We start from the raw sequence: 15,307 nt of genomic DNA, 5'->3' as shown, positions 1-15,307 counted from the left end.
TCTATTTCTTTTCTTTTCCTTTGCAAAACATTAATCACTTTATACTAGATTTCTTTTCTATATATACTTGCTACGACTCAAGTGATGTTATTCCAGTGGGACTTAAAATTTGGATCTTGAATTTTGGGGCTTTTATTGGGTTTTGGGTACTATTTCATATTTTCAGCTTTGCGTCCAAAGGAAGTGGCGTCACAAGCTGGAGCGATATGAGACGTCTGTTACGTCAAGACACGATTCTGACAGGTGACACTTGTGTAAGTATCCTTTCTGATCACCTGCATCCATTCATGTCATTGTGTATTCCGACGGACTTGGGCAATTCCAGCGGGAAAATGAGACACCTCGCATGTCCAGAATTGCTACAGAGTGGCTCCAGCAACACTCTTCTGAGTTTAAAAAATTCTGTTGACTACACTCCCCAGATATGAAGACTATTGAGCATATCTGGGATGCCTTTGCAACGTGCTGTTCAGAAGAGCTCTCCACCCCTCGTACTCTTATGGACTTATGGACATTCCTGCCGGATTCATAGCGTCAATTCCCTCCAGCACTGCTTCAGACATTAGTTGAGTCCATGCCACGTCGTGTTACGGCACTCCTGCGTGCCAGTGGAAACCCTACACGATATTAGGCAGAGGTACCAGTTTCTTTGGCTCTTCGGTGTAGTTTCCATTTCATTTGGGCACACATTATTCTGAAATTACAATGAAATGAACACCCTTAGCTGCTTACAGGCGTTGACATACGTCAACAGGGACAGATGGAAAGCTGCCCCAAGTGGCCGAGCGGCTCTAGGCGCTACAGTCTGGAACCGCACGACCGTTACGGTCGCAGGTTCGAATCCTGCCTCGGGCATGGATGTGTGTGATGTCCTTAGGTTAGTTAGGTGTAAGTAGTTTTAAGTTCTAGGGGACTGATGACCTCAGCAGTTGAGTCCCATAGTGCTCAGAGCCATTTGAACCATTTGAACAGATGAAAATGTGTGCCCCGACCGGGACTCGGACCCGGGATCTCCTGCTTACATGGCAGACGCTCTATCCATCTGAGCCATCGAGGGCACAGAGGATAGCGCGACTGCGGGAATGTATCCCTGGCTCACCTCCTGCGGAACCCACATTCTCAACGTACTGTCCCGCACTACATTCGTAGTGCCCCCGCCCGTTACTCGCGGCGCGTTGTCGATTCCCGTAAGAGTTCGGGCACTGTTTGTGCATTCGCACAGAAGAAGAAGATGGTCAAGTGGCCGGTGAGCCGTAACTATATATATATATATATATATATATATATATATATATATATATATATATATATATATATATATACTGAGATGGACATGTCCGAAAGAACAAAAATGGTTCAAATGGCTCTGAGCACTAAGGGACTTAACATCTGAGGTCATCAGTCCCCTAGAACTTAGAACTACTTAAACCTAACTAACCTAAGGACATCACACACATCCATGCCCGTGGCAGGATTCGAACCTGCGACCGTAGCGGTCACGCGGTTCCAGACTGAATCACCTAGAACTGCTCGGGCACACTGGCCGTCTCAGAAAGAACAGATACCATCTTAGTATATACATCTTATTCTTACGTTCATATTCAGCTGAGCGTCCCTGCACTAATCGTCCATCCTCCGCAGCTGTTTCTGCAGGTCGCTATAGTTTTCTGGCATTGTAATCTTCTTATAGATAACCGCATCATCTGCACAACCTATGGTGCTCTGATGCAACTGGCGTACATTTTTTAAGGAGTGAGTAATGTTTTGTCCCCTGAGTTTATTTTGGGAGTGCGTTTGTTATTTTCGGAAATGACGTTTCCGAAACTACCTTACCCGTTATGTTCTGGTTGGACGAAAATCGGAGAGGATTGGCTAAGACTGGCGTCCCGCCAAATGTGGCACGAGGTCTGGCACGGGAGAACAGCCCACCAGCGTCCGCCAGGAACCAGCCCGCCAAGTCGATCACATGTCACATCTCGTTCGTCGTAAAGATCAAAGACGGTTCCATTCGCCCCCGCGACGGCGCCCCACATTCGAAAAAACCTATGCGTGCGTTCTTGTGGCTCCTTTTTTTACGGGGCTGGCCTCGCACGGATTTAATTGGACACCGGAGTAGCCACGTCGGGATCGTAACGGGACTAGCCGATAGTGGCGCGGCCGCCTCGTTTCGGGGGTTTCTTTTTTGACGTTTGGAGAGTGGACAACGGCCGGCAGCGGGCGGTTACGGCGGTGACAGACGCCCGCGGCTAACGAAGGCGCTGGGGAACAATAAGCATACGTGGCCGGCCGCCGTATTCGGCGCGCCGCGTAGATACGGGACTCTCGGCCGCCTACTTTACGACGGTCCGCAACACCTAATCAGCTACGCCCGCTCCCTCGCATAGCAGCGTCCTTGTGTCTCCAGGTCTCACTTCTTTCCTTTTTTCTACTCTGAATACTGGAAACATAGAAGACCATCGATCTTCGCAGTCGCTCATTAGTGGCGTTCGAGAACACTTCCTGCCGCTATAAATTTCTACGCCGGTTTTTCGTCCGGTCTTGCTTCTTTGTGGACGCAGGATCAGAAAAAAATAAATAAACTAAAATAAAACAAACACAACAGAAAATTTCTCTCGGCATATTTTGGGTGACCCGTCGTGCTTTGTCCTCCGTGGGACTAGTCGCGAAACGAGCTGTTCGGCTGCCGAAAAGTAGGCGTGTAGGGTCCGCTGCGATTTCGCAAAAGAACTCGTCGGTTGACAATCACAAGTGGCCCAATTAACCTGATTTTGCTGAAGATATTTCCCCTCGCTACCACGAACAAGGGCGGTGCGACTTTGAGACAGCAGGCAGCAGGCAGGCTGTTTTTATCGCAGCTACCTACAAGCAGCTCTCCCTGTATCGAACTGGCCAACACCTACGTGCACGCAGCTCCTTACGTAATACTCAGAATCGCGCTTATTTACGAACGCTAAAGCTAAACTACGTGCCTGGTGATGCGAAACCACACGAATCGCACCAGTTATTTTATTATTCCCAGTACATGGCGTCATGGTTTGCCAGGCATTAATATCGACTTGTCCAAACTCAAGATGCATGTGCGAGGAGGTCTTCAGTTACCTTTGTGAGGCTTGTGACATTGAGTGCACACTTCGCAGTCAGAGGCAGTCGCTTATCAGGTGTGTGTGTGTGTGTGTGTGTGTGTGTGTGAATGGCGAGGTTATTGCGGCCGTTACAAATATTAAAAGAAACTAATGTGAATAAAATGGCTAAAAAAGGTTGTTGCACAGCAAGAAGTAAAAATGCAAACTTGATTCCCATCATACTCATGTTGATCTACACAATCACTCTATCTCGCACGCCTTAAGACTAAGGAGAAGAGGTGAAGCCGGCCTGTGTGGCCGAGCGGTTCCAGGCACTTCAGTCTGGGACCGCGCGACCGCTACGGTCTCAGGTTCGAATCCTGCCTCGGGCATCGATATGTGTGATGTCCTTAGGTTAGTTAGGTTTAAGTAATTCTAAGTTCTAGGGGACTGATGACCTCAGATGATGAGTCCCATAGTGCTCAGAGCCATTTGAACCATTTTTGAGAAGAGGTGAATGGTGCTATTCCTTCGATTAAAACACTATTAAAACGACGGAGAACCTAAAATAACGGCACGGGGAAATGTGACTGGCTGACCACATACAAAAAACATGTGTGAGCCAGTCATCCTATCAACGCATTAAGAACATCTCCCTAAAATTTTAGGAAACAGCTTGGACATAACTTTCTCCACATTGTTTCAACATCAGTTAAAATGCAGGGCACATCTGTCGGAAAATCTGAAGCTGCCCTCTGGTCTGAAATATAAAACACATTCTAATATAATGTGGCGCCCAATGATCTCTACGCAACAAGCAACACACATTGGAGCCTCCTCCCGCCACTGCAAGAAGCCAACGTCATAGGGCTGCGACCTAAGCGAAGACAAGTAAAGAGGACCTCATCCCGCCTGCGTGGTTGGAAGGAGGTACGCCACGGCCGCGTTGTCGACTTTACTAGACGCAGCTAATTGTATATTACATCCAACCATTCTCTTTCCCTTCGACGCACGAGTCTAGGCCTCAACAGCGAGGCGATAGCATGCAGTGAGGTGACACACTGGATTGAGGATCTCGACACGCCTCCTTGGCCGCTGCAGCCACCCTTTCGTACCCTGCAATACCGATGTGCCCTAGTACCCATCAGAAAGGCACTTCCTTCTAAAAAAATGTTCAAATGTGTGGAAATCTTATGGGACTTAACTGCTTAGGTCATCAGTCCCTAAGCTTACACACTACTTAACCTAAATTATCCTAAGGACAAACACACACACCCATGCCCGAGGGAGGACTCGAACCTCCGCTGGGACCAGCCGCACAGTCCATGACTGCAGCGCCTTTAACCGCTCGGCTAATCCCGCGTGGCGCACTTTCTTCTCTAGCCTTTGTACTTCGAGAAGAGCGTCCTGGATATTCTAGGCTACATTATCCGCTGGGTACAAGCGTTGTAGGGCCGACGGCTTGTCGCAGTGGTAACACCGGTTCCCGTCAGATCACCGAAGGTAAGCGCTGTCGGGCTGGGCTAGCACTTGGATGTGTGACCATCCGGTCTGCCGAGCGCTGTTAGCAAGCGGGGTGCACTCAGCCCTTGTCAGGCAAATTGAGGAGCTACCTGACTGAGAAGTAGCGGCTCCGGTCTTGTAAACTGACATACGGCCGGGAGAGCGGTGTGTTGACCCACATGCCCCACCACATCCGCATCCAGTGACGCCTCTGAGCTGAGGATGACACGGCGGCCGGTCGGTACCGTTTGGGCCTTCATGACCTGTTGGCGAGGAGTTTAGTCAAGAGTTGTACAGAGTGAAGGGCACTCAGGGAATCGGAACAGACCGGTGATTTTGTACCCCTAACACATCTCATCTGCTCCTGTACTCGCAAGATCGCGTATAATTCCGCGTCGAATACAGCAAACTCGTGAGGCAATTCAAATGGTTCAAATGGCTCTGAGCACTATGGGACTCAACTTCTGAGATCATTAGTCCCCTAGAACTTAGAACTAGTTGAACCTAACTAACCTAAGGACATCACACACAACCATGCCCGAGGCAGGATTCGAACCTGCAACCGTAGCGGTCTCGCGGTTCCAGACTGCAGCGCCTAGAACCGCACGGCCACTGCGGCCGGCCGAGGCAATTCAATCGGACCTTTAGGACATGGTCAGGGGAAAAAAAAGAGAGCAGCCAACAGAATCACCCGTAAATACGACTGAGAGATGTGGTGCTCAGTTAAAACATGATAAATAATGTATTAAAAACAGATGCAAGAGTGCAATTTCTCCTGTCCTGAACTAACTCTAAAACCACTCTGAGCCTCTGCAGTAACCAGGGTGGTAGGCTGTGAAAACCCCGGATTTGCGGTTGAACTTGCTCCACACCAAGCAACGCCAGTTTATGTCTCATGCGGATCCCAAACTGCTTCGTCGCCCGTGGAAGATCGGTAAAAGAGGCGTTCCATGGCTGCACGAGCAACGGAACGATATGCTGGTGAATTGGGAGTAGCCAAGAAACTGGCTTATCAAGTACAGAAGTGGTCTCAGCGCGCTGATATAAACGTTTAGTTGCAGACGTTGCCTTTCGATGTTAACCTGTGAAGTTGGCCCGAGATAATGAAGAAGATGACACATGCTACGCCATCTCTTGTCGATGTTTACGCTATTTTCCTAGTAATTACTTCGAAAATCAGTGCGGTGATCTATTTTTGAATGGGTTGGTGGGAGAGGTCCGTCTCGTTGCATCCGCTCTGGCTATCACCAGTGCATTGTGAAAACAACTGTGCTGAGCCCTTGTGCTGTGTAACTTGTGTGCTGGCGGTATTAGGGATGGCAACGGAAGAGAAGGAAGGGATAGGCTGTAACTCGGCTTCAGCACATACACTGCGCTCTTCAATACAAGAAGGGCCGTCGTGATTAAAGACGTCATCAAACCGGGAGATTCCCGTGAACAGTGTCTCATGTCATCTTTCAAGAGAAGCTGAGAGATTCTGTTTCATTCTACCAAATCGACTGAGAAGTCATCAAATGAGATCAAGTTTTCGACAAATTGGAAAAGTGAAGTATAAATACCTGGGAGGTATGCTGTAAAAAACATCAACGTTTCGCACTCAGTTGTATAACGCTCCAAGGACACTGCTAATTAACTTCGTTACGAAGCTTACAGGAACATGCTGAGACCAGTTTCATCGGCCGGCCGCTGTGGCCGAGCGGGTCTAGGCGCTTCAGTCTGGAACCGCACGACCGCTACGGTCGCAGGTTCGAATCCTGCCTCGGGCATGGATGTGTGTGATGTCCTTAGGTTAGTTACGTTTAAGCAGTTCTAAGTTCTAGGGGACTGATGACCTCAGATGTTAAGTCCCATAGTGCTTAGAGCCATTTGAACCAGTTTCATCTGTACTTACAGGAGCTCCCCCTGCACTTGTTTTCTCTGCTGTTCGCTAGTGTCTTCATACTCGGCAAGTTGATGTCTAGCTAAATGTAACTATGAGAACAATCAGTGTGTTTCCCTGATCAGCTACAGCCATTTGGCATCTGATATCCACACATACCCTAAGACAAAAAAAAAAAAAAAAAAAAAAAAAAAAAAAAAAAAAAAAAAAGGACGCGTCAGGAAGGAATTTTACGAATGGGACGGAAATTGGTAGAAGTGATATACATGTACAGGGAAACAATTATAATTTCAGAAAAAATTGGATTATTTATTCAAGAAAATGAGCATCACATATTGAGCAAGTCAATAACGCGTGGATCCACTTATAACAAGCAGTTATTCGGCTTTCTCATTTATTGATAGAGTTGATGGATGTACTCCCGAGGATATCGTGTCAAATTCTGACCAACTGACGCTTTAGATCTTCAAAATTCCGAGCTAGTTGAAGGACCCTGTCCATAATGCACCAGACATTCCCAACTCGCGATTTCACTGGCCAGGGTAGGGTTTGTCAAGCACGAAGACGAACACGAAGACGAGCATCTAAACTCTCGCCGTGTGCGAGCGGGCTGAAATGTAAGCCTAGGATCGATTGCCAAGAAAGGTAACAAAACGGGGCATAGAATACTGTTTACGCACCGCTGCGATGTAAGGATGTAATGGATCATGCTATGTGATGACACCCCAAACTCGGACACGGACCAAAAATGTTCAAATGTGTGTGAATTTCTAAGGGACCAAACTGCTGAGGTCATCGGTCCGTAGACTTACACACTACTTAAACTAACTTACGGTAAGAACAACACATCCACCCATGCTCGAGGGAGGATTCGAACCTTCGGCGGGAGGGGCCGCGCAATCCGTGACATGGCCACTCCGCGCGGCGGACACGGACCGTATGGCGGGTGACAATCAGGTGCGACAGTCGGGTTGGTACATGACTGATGACTGTGGCGTCTCCGAATAAATCTCCGCTGGTGATCGGGGCTCAGTTCGAAGCGGGCGTCATCACTGAATACAATTCTACTCCTGTCAATGAGACTACAGGGTGAAGACGTGACTGCAAACGTCCCAGACGGTGCTGGGATACACTACTGAGCATCTCAGTACAGCATTATTTGCACTTTCTGTGAGTTTTCACACGAAATAAAAGGAGACTGCACATGCCCGCTTTACAACCCCCAGAAGCCTGTAATAGGCATAGTGAAACATGATGCAGAATAGAAATATTTGGTGATCTGGCACATGCTTGCCAGACTCCTTTCCGCTCCGTGCCGCAGCAATAACGACTGCCCTGTTTTTATACTGCTCTGGTTAGACTGAAGGCGTTTAGTGGCGTCGTGTATGAACTGCAGCCTCGTACGGGCGAGGTGCAGATGAGCTGTGGCGCGACGCCCACGCGCGGGGGAGGCGGCAGCGGCGTGCTAAACGTTGCCGCCAGCGCAAACGTGGAAACACGCGGGGAGCAGTGTAGCGCGGCCGCAGATCGGCCGATACCGAAAACACGGCGGCGCTTGTAGCCGGCGCGCCGATGATATCTGCCGCCATTAGGCGGGCGGCGAGCCCCCGGACAGCGCGCGCTCCGGACAGCTCTCGTCAGCGGAGATCCTACAAGATCACCAGCCCGCCCGCTCTGTCCGGGCAGTCGGCTGCTGCTTTCCTCACTGCAAGACATACATGGGAAAATACACTATGAAATAATTTTGTGGCATTCGCACCTGATAAGCACTGGCGTACCTCAAATGAACATAAATATTTGTTTTTCTATACAAACTACAGTCTAGGTTGTATGCAAGCATATGAAAAATACACTACTGGCCATTAAAATTGCTACACCAAGAAGAAATGCAGATGATAAACGGGTATTCATTGGATAAATATACGATACTGGAACTGACATGTGGTAACATTTTCGCGCAATTTGGGTGCATAGATCCTGAGAAATCAGTACCCAGAGCAACCACCTCTGGCCGCAATAACGGCCTTGATACGCCTGGGCATTGAGTCAGACAGAGTTTGGAAGGCGTATACAGGTACAGCTGCCCATGCAGCTTCAACACGATACCACAGTTCATCAAGAGTAGTGACTGGGGTATTGTGACAGGCCAGTTGCTCGGCCACCATTGACCGGACGTTTTCAATTGGTGAGAGATATGGAGAATGTGCTGGCCAGGGTAGCAGTCGAACATTTTTCTGTATCCAGAAAGGCCCGTACAGCATCTGCAACATGCGGTCGTGCATTATCTTGCTGAAATTTAGGGTTTCGCAGGGATCGAATGAAGGATAGAGCCACGGGTCGTAACACATCTGAAATGTAACTTCCACTGTTCAAAGTGCCGTCGATGCGAACAAGAGGTGACCGAAATGTGTAACCAATGGTACCCCATACCATCACTCCGGGTGATACGCCAGTATGGCGATGACGAATGCACCCTTCCAATGTGCGTTCACCGCGATGTCGGTAAACACGGATGTGACCATCGTGATGCTGTAAACAGAACCTGGATTCATCCGAAAAAATGACGTTTTGCCATTCGTGCACCCAGGTTCGTCATTGAGTACACCATCGCAGGCGTTCCTGTCTGTGATGCAGCGTCAAGGGTAACCGCAGCCATGGTTTCCGAGCTGATAGTCCATGCTGCTGTAAACGTCGTCGAACTGTTCCTGCAGATGGTTGTTTTCTTGCAAACGTCCCTATCTGTTGACTCAGGGATCGAGACGTGGCTGCACGATCCGTTAGCAGCCATGCGAATAAGATGCCTGTCATCTCGACTGCTAGTGATACGAGGCCGTTGGGATCCAGCACGGCGTTCCGTTATTACCCTCCTGAACCCACCGATCCCATATTCTGCTATTAGTCATTGGATCTCGACCAACGCGAGCAGCAATGTCGCGATATGATAAACCGCAATCGCGATAGGCTACAATCAGACCTTTATCAAAGTCGGAAACGTGATGGTACGCATTTCTCCTCCTTACACGAGGCATCACAACAACGTTTCACCAGGCAACGCCGGTCAACTGCTGTTTGTGTATGAGAAATCGGTTGGAAACTTTCCTCATGTCAGCACGTTGTAGGTGTCGCCACCGGCGCTAACCTTGTGTGAATGCTCTGAAAAGCTAATCATTTGCACATCAGAGCATCTTTTTCCTGTCGGTTAAAATTTCGTGTCTGTAGTACGTCATATTCGTGGTGTAGCAATTTTAATGGCCAGTAGTGTAAATATTTGTTTTTCTACACCCAGAACAGTCTAGTTTGTATGCAAGTATATGCAAAATAAAACGACGAATGAAAAGTTATACCGAGGCCGGGATTCGAACCTAGGCTCTTGCACATTAGGCAGATGCGCTAGCCAGTACACCACCCCGGCGGCACAGTGAATTTACACAACTGCACGGATTACCGTAGCACTTCTCTCTACTTAGTTCAAATTCCCATTCCCGTCTCAGCCCACTGTGGTGGCAATTTGAACTGAGGAGAAGGTGTGTTAGGGTAATTTGTGCAGTCATGCGAAAGCACTGTGCCAGGACGGCATGTTGCTAGCGCATCTGCGATAGTGAACAGGAGACCCGCGTCAGAGTCGCGGCCTTGGTAAAAATTTTCATTTTTTGCTTCAGTCTTCATATATACATCATAGATGTTTAAGACTTGAAAATGTCTCTGGGACCATATACATTGAAGCGCCAAAGAATCTGTTATAGGCATGCATATTCAAATAAAGAGATATGGAAATAGGCTGCCGTCGGCAACGCCTATATTAGGCAACAAGTGTCTGGTGCAGTTATTAGATTGGTTACTGCTGCTACAATGGCAGGTTATCAAGATTTAATTGAGTCTGAACGTGGTGTTATAGTCGGCGTACGAGCGATGGAACGCAGCGTCTCCGAGTTAGCGATGAAGTGGGGATTTTCCCGTACGGTCATTCTACGAGCGTACCGTGAATATCAGGAATCCGGTAAAACATCAAATCTCCGACATCACTGCGGCCGGAAAAAGATCCTGCAAGAATGGGACCGACGACGACTGAAGAGAATCGTTCATCGCGACAGAAGCGCAGCCCTTCCGCAAACTGCTGCAGGTTCCGGTGCTGGGCCATCAACAAATGGCAGCGTTCGAAGCATTCAACGAAAAATCATCGATATGGGCTTTTCGGAGACGAAGGCCCTTTCTTGTACCCTTGATGACTAAACGACACAGAGCTTTACGCCTTGCCTGGGTCCGTCAACACCGACATTGGACTGTTGATCACTGGAAACGTGTTGCCTGGTCGGACGAGACTCGTTTCAAATTGTATCGAACGGACGGACGTGTACGGGTGTGGAGACAGCCTCATTAATCCATGGACTCTGCGTGTCAGCAGAGGCCTGTTCAAAAAGGTGGAGACTTAAATGGTGTGGGGCGTAGCAGTTGATATCTAGATACGACTCTGACAGGTGACACGTACGGAAGCATCCTGTCTGATCACCTGCATCCATTCATGTCCATTGTGATTTCGACGGACTTGGGAAATTCCAACGGGACAATGTGACACACCACACGTCCAGAAACGCTACAGACTGTCTCCAGGAACACTCTTCTGAGTTTAAACACTTCTGCTGGCCACCAAACTCCCCAAACATGAACATTATTGAGCATATCTGGGATGCCTTCCAACGTACTGTTTAGAAGAGATCTCCAACCCCTCGTGCTCTTACGGATTTATGGAGAGCCCTGCAGGATTCATGGTGTCAGTTCCCTCCAGCACCACTTCAGACATTAGTCGAGTCCATGCCACATCGTGCTGGGGCACTTCTGCGCGTTTGTGGGGGCCCTACATGATATTATGCAGGTGTACCAGTCCCCTTGACTCTCCAGTGTAGTTTCATTTGACAGTCTAGGTTATTATGAACTAGCTGCACCCTGCATTGTCGTCCACGTTATACAGAAATGGTAAATGCCAAAACTCACTATCCACACGTTTGTCCCCATCAGGTAAGTTATATCTACGAAGTATTAAGGCGCCAGCCACTTGTAGCCCAGCACCAGATGTTGAGATGAAGAGGAATACATGTCGCTCACTACTCACTCGTTTCCTCAAGGAAAAATTTTTACTTGCCCGAGTAGTGAATTACAAAATGTGCCAGGAAAGGGAGTAAATTTCACGACTGTTAGCAGCATGCCTAGCACGGAAAAGATCATAACTGTCTTTGTGTGCGTGGAGAGCCAGAAATGTGCTGTAATGAATGTCTGTAAACAATATTCCGAGACTTCTTGTTCTCCGCATATATTTAGTGATTTCTGCCTCTCGATACACGCTATTAGGCAACGTAGAGCGGTCCATGTGAACAATATGGTGTGCTCAGATAAATACCTGCCACTTTTAATGTTCGTCCTTGACTCTTTGTGATCGAGAAACCCACTTTCAAAGGAAACTGTAAGCGTTTCAAGTGGAAAAGCAATTTTTTGGGATGATATGAATTCGTGGTTTCAGCATCGTCTCTTCCTTGGCTCTGCTTTCACGCTGTGACTTCTCAGCTCTGTGATATGTAACCCGGTGCCACTGCACAATATTGGTGCATCCAGGTGCTGCGAAATATTTTCGTGCACCTAAGTTACATTTTTATACAGTTTAGCGACGATTTTACCCTCCGGGAATATTTTTGCTGTCCTGTGTTATGTACATAGTTATTCCATTTGTGAAAACAGTTAAAACAAATCACTTCTCTACACTTAATGCATTTATTTGATAGTTAACTTTCATGGATGAATTTTTAAGTCACGTTACCCATCCTACGAGAACAGTAGTCACGTTGACCATCCAACGGGAACAGTGATTCTTTCGGTGTAAAAGATAACCTATGGGGTACTTCAGGGTATACGCTATACCCATTCGAAAGTTGATTCTGTGGTGTCACCGCCAGACACCACACTTGCTAGGTGGTAGCCTTTAAATCGGCCGCGGTCCGTTAGTATACGTCGTACCCGAGTGTCGCCACTATCAGTGATTTCAGACCGAGCGCCGCCACACGGCAGGTCTAGAGAGACTTCCTAGCACTCGCCGCAGTTGTACAGCCGACTTTCTAGCGATGGTTCACTGCCTACTTACGTTCTCATTTGCCGAGACGATAGTTCAGCATAGCCTTCAGCTACGTCATTTGTTACGACCTAGCAAGGCGCCATATTCAGTTACTATTGAATTATGAATCATGTACCGTCTAGCGCGACGTTCATCATTAATGTATTGAAGTTAAGTATTCCACCAGCTACGTCCGTTTTTCTAAATTCTAATTTCCTTGTCCTGTTCCAGATCTCACGCCAGCCTGCGTGAGCTAAAACGCGTGCATTTCGGCCTCCTCTAGTAACACGGTGTTGGCTCTCCTGCCAACCACAACACATTCAAATTCGTCCAACCGCTTCAGCATTGTTTAACAAACTAACTCGACGAAGAAAGAACATAAGCAATTTATAGAGCGTTATAACCGAAAATTTATGATATCTGTACGTGCAACAACGCCATCTGTGTACCTCTTACCAGCGGATACACTCAGGTATCATAGTCAGATCCAGTCTCACGGAAAGTCTACCACGTTCTACATGTAAGGCACGATGTGTCCCTGACACCATCGTTGTGAATCTTCAAGCGTTTCGAAACTGTAAGATATGCCTTACGCTTAGCGGCTAAAATGCAAAGGGGGTTGTATGGAATTACGGATTTAAGACTTTGAGAATTGTATAAGCATCTTACTCATTAAGTTGACTCGTGTTATGTAGGGCATATTACACAATAAAAGCATTTTCACAAATACGAGAGAGTTCGGAAATCAAAGAGTAATCAACGTTTTCTAAGATTTATTTTCGTTTAGCATTTATTTTTATATTGTTCAAATCAACAACTATATCGTACTACGCACTTCTAAAAGTAGCCGACGTGTTAATTCTTGACATAGGGTAATTCACCTGCAAATTTCTTCCAAATCTGTCCAACCAACTACTCGCAGACGTCTACAATTACGGGAGTGTGCTGATTAGACAAAAGGTTTGGAGCTGTACTAATCAATAAACACGATTTGTATTTGAAAACAAATAAATGATGAATATGTCTTTTGCAAATGTTCAAATGTCTCTCGGCACTATGGGACTTAACATCTGAGGTCATCAGTCCCCTATAACTTAGAACTACTTAAACCTAACTAACCTAAGGACATCACACACATCCATGCCCGAGGCAGGATTCGAACCTGCGACCGTAGCGGTCGCGCGGTTCCTGACTGAAGCGCCTTTAACCGCGTGGCCACACTGGCCGGCTGTCTTTTGCAGGTACAAGTGTTGTTCATTCTGTTATACGCCTTGTAATTAAGAAATAGCTTTATTCGTCGTTTGCATATGAATTTCAGTTTGCACATTAATAAAATATATTTCGCTTATGTACGCCTTAAATCAATTAGCGTAACACTCTTGCCCGAAATTCGTTTGCAAAAGACGATGAAGTGGGTTCCTATCTGCGAGATAAAAAAAAAATTTCGGGGTAAGAAAATGTAGAAATTTATAAAATGTTAGTGCCCATGTTGTTGAACCGATTATATAATTTTTTTGGTTGTTGCTGATAGCTTTGTTGTCCAGCATCTGCGTTCTGCTCAGGCTTCATGACACACAAAACAATAAGAAAGACAAATATCCAGCTAATGCTGTTATTACATCTATTTCGAAACTGATGAGATAATATATCTTTCCCCATCGGCACGTTATGTCTCCTCTTTTCATGCTGTTCTGCACTTTTTTCACTGCTTCTCATCTTCTAACGATGACCTCCTTCATAGAATAGTAGAGCGATAAATTTCTTCACCTTCTTTTTCTCTCGCGTAATACCGACGCCGTATCTTTACTCACAGCCTACCGCTCGCTCCTTCTAAGAATTAAGTGGCTTTACTCTGATATATCGCTTGCCATTAACTGCCGCCACGTTTTTTTAATAGCGTCAGCAACGGTCTAGATGAAGACGTGGCTGATATTTTAACCCACCGTTCAACTGTTCAGCAAAGATTTTCTTGATAGTTTCATTATAGTTATATCATGTATTTTCCTCATAATTAATTCACTACAAAATACTTGATGGACATGGTGCTGATAGGATGAACCATCTGTTTTAGTGAATAACATTACTTTTTTTATACACGGAAACAACTTCTTATGGATTAAATTGAAAAAGTTTGCCGGCCGGAGTGGCCGAACGGTTCTAGGCATTACAGTCTGGAACCGTGCGACCGGTACGGTCGCAGGTTCGAATCCTGCCTCGGGCATGGATGTGTGTGATGCCCTTAGGTTAGTTACGTTTAAGTAGTTCTAAGTTCTACGGGACTGATGACCTCAGAAGTTACGTCCCATGGTGCTCAGAGCCATTTGAACCATTTTTGAAAAAGTTTCGATAGATTAGCCTACTGCCACCTTCGACGTCAATTCCCGAGCTTCTACTTACGACACAAGATTGATAAATTTGGTAGGAGAATATTTAATAAGATTTCCTTTAGAAAAAAAATCTTAACGTCATCTCCATTGTTACCAAACTTTCATGCCTCATCATAATATATTTTGTGATCAATGCATTTGGTCATTCCATGTTTTTATTTTACCTGAACAGAACTTTGTTTTAGCTGTGGACAATCGTTTACACCATCATTTAATGCTATTATCTTCCCTCCAAGCCATTTTTTGAGGACAGGAAACAGAAGAAAGTCAAAAGATTACTGATCAGTGTGGGTATTTATGGTGTAACGCAGGTTGTGAGCCTGTGCCATCATAACGGCTGACGTGTGAGCAGCCGCATTACTTGATGGAAGAGTACACT

General features: G+C 46.7%; 1 non-coding gene across 1 annotated transcript; it reads right to left on the bottom strand.

The window, feature by feature from the left end:
* Window positions 1–983: 983 nt before the first annotated feature.
* Window positions 984–1,058, bottom strand: Trnat-ugu. Its single transcript has one exon. It is a non-coding gene; the product is annotated as a tRNA-Thr (tRNA).
* Between the last annotated feature and the right edge of the window lie 14,249 nt (window positions 1,059–15,307).

The sequence above is a fragment of the Schistocerca americana genome, chromosome 5, assembly GCF_021461395.2.
Source record: "Schistocerca americana isolate TAMUIC-IGC-003095 chromosome 5, iqSchAmer2.1, whole genome shotgun sequence".
NCBI classification, from domain to species: domain Eukaryota; kingdom Metazoa; phylum Arthropoda; class Insecta; order Orthoptera; family Acrididae; genus Schistocerca; species Schistocerca americana.
The sequence above is the reverse complement of the archived record's forward strand: the minus strand, read 5'-3'. Positions and strand labels throughout refer to the sequence as shown.